This window comes from Talpa europaea (assembly GCF_964194135.1).
Source record: "Talpa europaea genome assembly, chromosome: 2".
Lineage (NCBI taxonomy): Eukaryota > Metazoa > Chordata > Mammalia > Eulipotyphla > Talpidae > Talpa > Talpa europaea.
In genome coordinates, this window is record NC_140068.1 from 50,808,831 (window position 1) to 50,817,361 (window position 8,531).

At 34.6% G+C, this 8,531-nt stretch overlaps 1 pseudogene across 1 annotated transcript; it reads left to right on the top strand.

Moving 5' to 3' along the window:
- The first annotated feature begins 2,135 nt into the window (after positions 1-2,135).
- On the top strand, positions 2,136-5,938 carry LOC311187192 (cyclin-dependent kinase 7-like; annotated as a pseudogene). The gene is made up of 2 exons: positions 2,136-2,618; positions 5,693-5,938. The product of its transcript is annotated as a cyclin-dependent kinase 7-like (transcript).
- Positions 5,939-8,531: the final 2,593 nt, after the last annotated feature.

The following is an 8,531-nucleotide window of genomic DNA, read 5'->3' on the forward strand; positions in this document are numbered from 1 at the left end:
CATCTGTTCAAAACAATATTTTTGAAATTTAAACCATGAGGTTTACCTCACAGTAAACATACAATTGGGATGAATAGACAAAAATCACTCCAATTATTTCATTTCAAATGTATAACTATATCTACCGACAAACAACTCAAAATGACAATATTAAATAATTCTTCACTGTATGTGGATAGAGAATTCCGCAATTTTTTTTTTTTTTATTGGAAGTGAGAGTAATAAGAAGACATTGTGAAGCCAGGTCTATTTGAAATTTCTCCACACACAGAGTGCATAGTCAGTAAGTAGTTGTTGAAAGCATGAGTCTACATCAAAGTAGTCTAAAGTTCCATCAACAGACTATTGGATCAAGACGGAAATATTGGGCCTCCCTGGTGGCACAAGGGTTAAGACACAACCTATGAAGCTATCCACGGCCACTGCAGCATGAGTTCAATTCCACGCCAGCCAGGGAGCAACCCACATGGCACAGCAGACCTCTCCTGATTCACCCAATGCTCCCCTCAGCAGTGCACTTTGGTTAATCTGCCTGTTGTGTTCCTCACTCTGTCTTGGTGAATCCTCTCACCCCCTGCACTTCTGGCCTGTATCCCAGCTCTTGTTTGTATAAATAAATAAATCTTTAAAAAAAAAATAAAAGAAGGAAATATACTCTGAAAACAATCTTCAATTAAGTGTTTTTCTTTGCTTTTACTCAATTTTGATGGTAGAAGCAATCAGCTCCTCCAGAAAATGCTGTTATTTTATAGTTTTAGGTAAGTTTTCATAATATGTTTCTGAAGAAGAACTTTCTACTTTTAAAAATTAGTTATTGTACTTTTGCAAGAGCCCTGGGCCCATTACACATATCCCTCTGAATTTGGAGGTGGTCAGCTCAGTCAAGATGAGCACTAAAGGAAATGAGAAACAGTCGCACTAAGATTTATTATATAAAGAAATTTTCCATTTCTAATCCAACAGATTCCCACTGCAAATGCTTCAGGACCAACCAAGTATGAGCTATTGTTCTAAGAACAGTCATTGCACTGATTTAAAAAAAAATATGCTGATATTTTTTATTCCTGCCTTTAGTTATAACATTAAGCTTGCAGAGATTCTTTTAAAATCTGTAAACTGAGTATTAGTGTCTAGAAGCAAAACCAAAAAGCCATACAGATAACAGTAATTTTTGTAGTCTAATGAATGCCTGATTTTGAAAATAAAAAACTTTCTACTTTTGGTGGATAGTTACTTTGTAAGTACACTGATCTTCAATTTCTAAGAAACAAATTCAAGAACAAGTGGAATCAAACTTTATCAATAATCCAATTCATAAAACACATATAAAAATATCGTAAATGTATCAGATATTAAGCCAATTTAGATGTCCATGTGTTCTAAGTCAATCATCTATAAGAACACAGTTTGCACTATGCAGCCTATAGACATGCAATGAACAATTCTTGACTAAGGCTCGTTACTGCAAAAACTAGCACCAAAGAATAACATCAGCATGTCAGCCAGCCTCAGAGCCTTGAAAAGTTAGCACAGTCATTGGTAAACCAGTCTATTAGGTAGCTGAGACAAAGGTGTCATTGACAGTATATCTGTCTTTATTGTCTTTATAAACTAAGTAGCAAAACCAAAACTGAACATCACCAGACATGAGATGATAGAACTATCTGTACTAGGTTAATTCTCTGATTGTCTGTAATTTATTGTCACCATTTTGGAAGGTAATGGTAAAAGATAAGATGATGTTTTAACATTTGTGCTTCAAATCTTTAACTGATACCTAATATTAATTTGAACTTATTTAAGAATGACTTTTTAACTTGAATATATTTTTAAAAATTAAAGCATACTTATTTAAGAGCAAATATATAGTAAAAACACTGGCATTTGCTTACTCATCCTGCACATTCCTGACTCTACCACTACTAAGTTCTGTGACATTATTGGAGGTATTTTAGACTTTGAAGTCTAAATTTCATTATCTATAAAATGGAAATAATGAGTCTACATTGTGGTATGTCTCTTCTATGGTGCATTTTACCAGTTAATGTTTTAGAACATTTTGAAACTAAATTATTAGTATATAAATTTTAAGTATGAGAAGGTACCTTTCAGTTGAGTAGAGCTTCATGCAACAGATGGCAATGGATCTGAAATTGAGAGCAAAGTGTTAAGAAAAACTGGGCTTCCTCAGGAAGGGACAGTTTGCTATGGTTTAGTAGGCCAGAGTCAACAATACCAACCAAATTTTTACCATTAAGAAACTCAAACTTGAACATAAATCAGAAGCTAAAGTAATATAAATAGAATAGCCTTAAAAGAAATAAAATTATTACAGGGCCTAAGTCATTCATATATAATTGGTCTTCTTGATGCTTTTGGACACAAATCTAATATTAGCTTGTCTTTGATTATATGGAAACCTACTTAGAGGTTATAATAAGGGATAATAGTGTTTTGTTGGCACCACCACACATCAAAGCTACATGCTGATGCATCTACAAATACTAGAATATTTACATCAACATTAGATTCCACATAGGATCTAAAACCAACTTGTTACTCTGTGAAAATGAAGTCCTAAAACTGGCAGATACGAGGCTGGTTAAAGTGTTTGGCAGGCCAACATTACACTAATACCAAAACCGAATAAGGACAACACAAAAAAGGAAAACTACAGACCAATCTCCATAATGAACACTGATGCAAAAATCCTCAGTAAAATTTTAGCTATCAGAATCCAACAATGTATCCATAAGATAATTCACCACGACGAAGTAGGATTCATTCCAGGGACACAAGGATGGTTTAACATCAGAAAATCAATCAATGTTATCCAACACATCAACAAAAAGAAATATAAAAACCATATGATAATATCAATAGATGCTGAGAAAGCTTTCGACAAAGTGCAACACCCATTCATGATAAAAGCCCTTGAAATTCTTGGGATACAAGGAACATACCTCAACATCATAAAGGCCATCTATGACAAGCCAACAGCCGGTATCATCTTCAATGGTGAAAAGCTGAAAGCATTTCCACTAAGATCTGGAACAAGACAAGGATGTCCACTCTCACCACTGCTTTTCAATATAATACTGGAAGTCCTAGCCAGAGCAATAAGACATGAGAAAGACATCCAAGGAATCCAAATAGGAAAAGAAGAAGTCAAACTATCACTATTTGCAGATGATATGATAATATACATAGAGAACCCCAAAAACTCCACAGAAAAACTAACTCAACTTATCAATCAATTCAGTAAAGTGGCAGGATACAAAATCAACACGCAAAAGTCAGGAGCCTTCCTATACACAAACAATAAATCTGAAGAAGAAGAATTAAAAAAAAAATCCCTTTTATTATCGAAACAAAAAAATCAAATATTTGGGAATAAATCTAACAAAAGAGGTAAAGGACCTATACAAAGAAAATTATAAAACACTGTTAAAAGAAATAGAAGAAGACACAAAGAAATGGAAAGACATCCCCTGCTCATGGATTGGAAGAATAAACATTATTAAAATGGCCATCCTACCAAAAGCAATATACCGATTCAATGCTATTCCAATCAAAATTTCAATGACATTCTTCAAAGAAATAGAACAATTATTGATGAAATTCATATGGAATCACCAAAAACCCCGAATAGCCAAAGCTCTACTGAAAAAAAAAAAGAAGGAAATGGAGGCATCACACTCCCAGACTTCAAACTATACTACAAAGCCATAATCATCAAAACTGCATGGTATTGGAACAAGAATAGACATACAGACCAATGGAATCGAATAGAAAATCCAGAAATAAACCCACATATTTATGGTCAACTAATCTTTGACAAAGGAGCAAAGACTATGCATTGGAGCAAAGAAAGTTTGTTCAATAAATGGTGCTGGGAAAACTGGGTTGCTACATGCAAAAGAATGAAGCTTGACCACTACCTCACACCATACACCAAAATCAACTCAAAATGGATTAAAGAACTAGACATAAGACCTGAAACCATAAAATACATAGAAGGAAATATAGGCGAAACACTACGTGATTTGCATATCAAAGACATCTTTACAGACACATCACCCAAAGCAGTGATAGTGAAGGCAAAGATAAACAGCTGGGACTACATCAAATTAAAGAGCTTCTGCACAGCAAAAGAGACAATAACAAAAACAAAGAGAAACACCACCAACTGGGAGAACATTTTTGCACCCAACACTAATGATAAAGGACTGATCACAAAAATCTGCAAAGAGCTGATGAGACTCAACAACAACAAAGAAAATAACCCAGTCAAAAAATGGGCAGAAGAGCTAAAAAGAAACTTCTCTGAAGAGGAAATGCAAATGGCCAACAGGCATATGAAAAAATGTTCAACATCACTTGTAATCAGGGAAATGCAAATCAAAACTACTATGAGATACCATCTTACACCAGTGAGAATGGCACATATTAAAAAAACTAGCAACAACAAATGTTGGCGAGGTTGTGGAGAAAAAGGAACTCTCCTGCACTGTTGGTGGGAATGCAAACTGGTCCAACCACTATGGAGAGCTGTGTAGAGATTCCTGGACCTACGAAACATAGAGCTTCCATATGATCCAGCAATTCCACTCCTAGGTATCTACCCAAAGGACACAGAAACATCAATTCCAAAGAACACCTGCACCCCTATGTTTATAGCAGCACTATTTACAATAGCTAAGCTTTGGAAACAGCCCAAATGCCCAAAAATAGATGACTGGATCAAGAAGATGTGGTACATATATACCATGGAATATTACTCAGCATTCAAAAAAGATAAACACATGCAATTTGCAGCAACATGGATGGCGCTGGAAGGGATCATGCTCAGCGAAATAAGCCAAAAAGAAAAAGAAAAATACCGGATGGTCTCACTAATAGCAGGAATCTAGAAAACTTAAATAAGGGATCAGGAAAAAGAATAACTATAAGAAAGTGAAAATCAAAATCAACAAAAAACTATGAACCAGAGACACTTTTTGGGGGGTGGGGGCCGGGAGGCGAGGGATTGGGGTCAGAATGGGGCATGTGCAGTTGTATGGGGGAATATAATAATAAAAATTATTATTTAATAAAAAAAAAGAAAGCAAATCTGAATATTTAGCTTGGGTTCATAAGAATGGTTTTCAATATTTTTGAACCGTAAAATTCTTTTTAGATGAAATGTACATGGAAGTTCATTTTACAATATTCACGTAGTTTTTTTTTTTCCTAAAGATTTATTTATTTATGCATACAAGAGCCAGGGTACAGGACAGAGATGTGGGGGGTGAAAGGATCCACCAGAGACAGAGTGGGGAACAGAACAGGCAGACTGACTGAAACACATTGCTGAGGGGAGCAGCAGGCGAGACAGGAGACAGGCTTTGCCATGTGGGTTTCTCCCTGGCCAGCCAGCGATCAAACTCGTGCTGCAGAGGCTGTGGATTGCTTCATAGTGCGGTGCTTAACCACTTGCGCCACCAGGGAGGCCCCTATTCACATAGTTTTTAATTTATAATGCCCCAGTATGATTTATTGTGTGCCAGGCGCTCATGTGTTTATTTATGAACCTCCTTACACTATGAAATGGACGTTGTTGTTGCTACTGTTATCATTGTCAGTACTCCCAGTTTACAGGCAAAAAACTGTGTAAAAAAATAAATAAATAAATAAATAAAGTGTTTGGCAGCCCTAAAAGAACGTATACACATCAGGTTGTAGGCAGGAGATATCAGGCCCCTGAGTCAGACTTTGTGGTGTAGATGTGGACATGTGGGCTGCTGACTTTATATTAGCAGAGATGCTTCTAAGAGTTCCTTTTTTGACAGGAGATTCATGCCTTTGTGAATTAACAAGAATATTTGAAACCCTGGGTGTACTAAGTGAAGACCAGTGGCTTGATATGCGTTTTCTTCCAGATTTTTTTTTAATTTAAATTAAATTAAATTAAAATTAACTTAATTTTAATTGTATTTAAGAGTATAATTAATATTTAAGAGTTTCCTTGGAATCATGTTACAACAATCAATGCGGCAGGAGGTAACAAGCTAGATCTCATACAAGCCTTATTCCTGTTTAATCCGTATGTTGAATTATAGGCATACAGACACTGAAAATGAAATATTTCAGTATTAGCCATGGCTAACACTGCATATAAGCTGCCAAGACCAAACCGTTCAGTGGAAACTTTAAAGCAGTGGCCAAAACAGCCGCCAATATAGTGGGAGAAAACAGATTTTGCAAGAAGGGGTATTACCCAAGAAGCTATTATTTTAGTTACAGGGAACTCCGAACATTATTTTACTACTGAAGGAATTATTCCAAAAGACAAATGATGGAAAATAGAAAATATTAAGTAATTACTATAAAAAGAATTTATAAAATTCTACATATGTAAAATAATTAAAATTGTGTTCTTTTAATAAAATATCTTTTAACACAAAAAATATATATATGGCAAGATGGATAAGAAGAATATTTCTGACTAATGTTTTGTACTATATACTCCCAAATCCTGACAAAGTTGTGTGGAAGGTTTGTGAGATGTCAGGTGGCTATGCAGGTCAGGCACATGTTGAGTTTTCCACATTAAGACCTAAGAGTTCTAAATATGAGAAAATAGTACAGTTTTAGTGAACTTTTGAGGAAATTGCCTCATAGAAAAGATAATGCACAGGAGCCATAAACTTTGAAGATAAGCAAATTGCATTTCATCACATATAAGTTCTATATAGCATATGAAAGGCATCTGTTGAACAAAACAGTGGCATTGGACAGTATAAAATCAATTATTATTTTAATTCATCAAGTGACATTTAATGTATTTTCTTCAGTTATGCTAATTAAATTTATAGTGCTATAAAACAGTGGAGAACCCAGACTAACAAATAAAAGCATCTAATGGCAGCTTAACAATTAACAAAATTCTTTAGGGATCTTTTCTAAAAGTAGCCAGATAAATAGCCGATATGCCAACAATTTATAAGACTTTTCTTATTCTTCATAATAAAAAATTATTCTAACCTAAATAATAGCTTTGTATATTTAATGGTATATTCTATGGTTACCTTTTCTTATTGTCTCATATGAATAGTTTGAAAAATTTATAAAGTGTAAGCAGCTTCATAGTATTTAGCTGAAGTAGTTCATCATGTGATCATTATATGAATTAAGGTTGATATTTCCAAGTATCTAAATAAAGATTTTCTACTTGACTTTTATTTTATTCCTTCATAAAAGATGATTGAAATTTTCTAGAATGGACTTAAGTACTTTCAGTTTGTTTCTGTGAATTTTATCACAGACAATCTAAATGTCTTCCCAGATTTCTACTCAATAGACACCCACAATATAACTCTTCATTGAGTCTCTCCAAACTCCCCAACAAATTATCTCTGTAAACAGAAAAAAAGATGTAAATTCACAGAAACTTGGAAAATTAAGACCGGAAGAAAATCTAGTCCTTGAGTCAGACAAATAAATATTAAATACCATTACTAAATACCTATTACTAAATATCAAAAAAATGAAAAATTTTGAGAAAAATGACTAATGGTCTCTTCCAACTTCTCTGCAACAGAGAAGTCCTGTTTTCTCAAAAGTAGGAAGACACTTCATTTTTTCCTCCTTGCATGCACAATATAGAGACTCCAGGTCAGTACAAACTGAACACTGGGCAAGTCATCCTCATGAAGTGAGAATGTTGCTTCCTAAGATACTAAGGTGCTCTTATCACTTATTCTTTCCCCACACTTCCGCCAACCCCAACATATACATATTTTATACACCCAGAGGGAGAGCACAATTCTAATAAGCCAACTGTGAAGTCGGTGCAAGGTTGAACACAGGGAGTTGCAGCTTAGAAAACATCATCCCATTGCTCTGGATATACAAATGGCCTATAGTCAGCAGTTCTTAAAGCAGTTCAGTACAGAATTCCCTGTCCTTCATGTCTAGGGTGTGCTGGAGATCAAGCAACGAAGTTGGAAAATGATTCCATTTCAGTCCAGAAGAACTGAACCAGATACATTTTTATTAGACACTGCTATATGACGGGTAATCATGGATGTCAAGTACCCTTACACCTATGTGGATAAGAAAAGGTGATTCAGTTAGTACCTCACAGGTCATGAGCCACTTCAAAGGAAATTGATACCTTGTCTAATGGCAAACACTGACTCTGGATGACTCTGATGAATAAGAAGGAAAAAAAAAACTATAATATAAAGTTTAATAAACAAAAAGGTAAATCAAATATTATCCTGATGTCCAAGGAGAATCTGAAAATGATTTATTACAGGAATCTGAAACCATGTTTAAAAATTGGTGGAAGTGGCAGTATTAAGCACTAAGATATGGTGTCTAGGAAACAGTTATAGTTTACAGCCAGAGAATTTAGCACAGAGCAGTCAGTCTTTTTCATCACATTAGACATAGATATGTGTGTGTGTGAGTATAGTTGCATATGTGACATGCACAACAATATATATAAATATCTTACTTTATAATATAATGTTTATATATATATG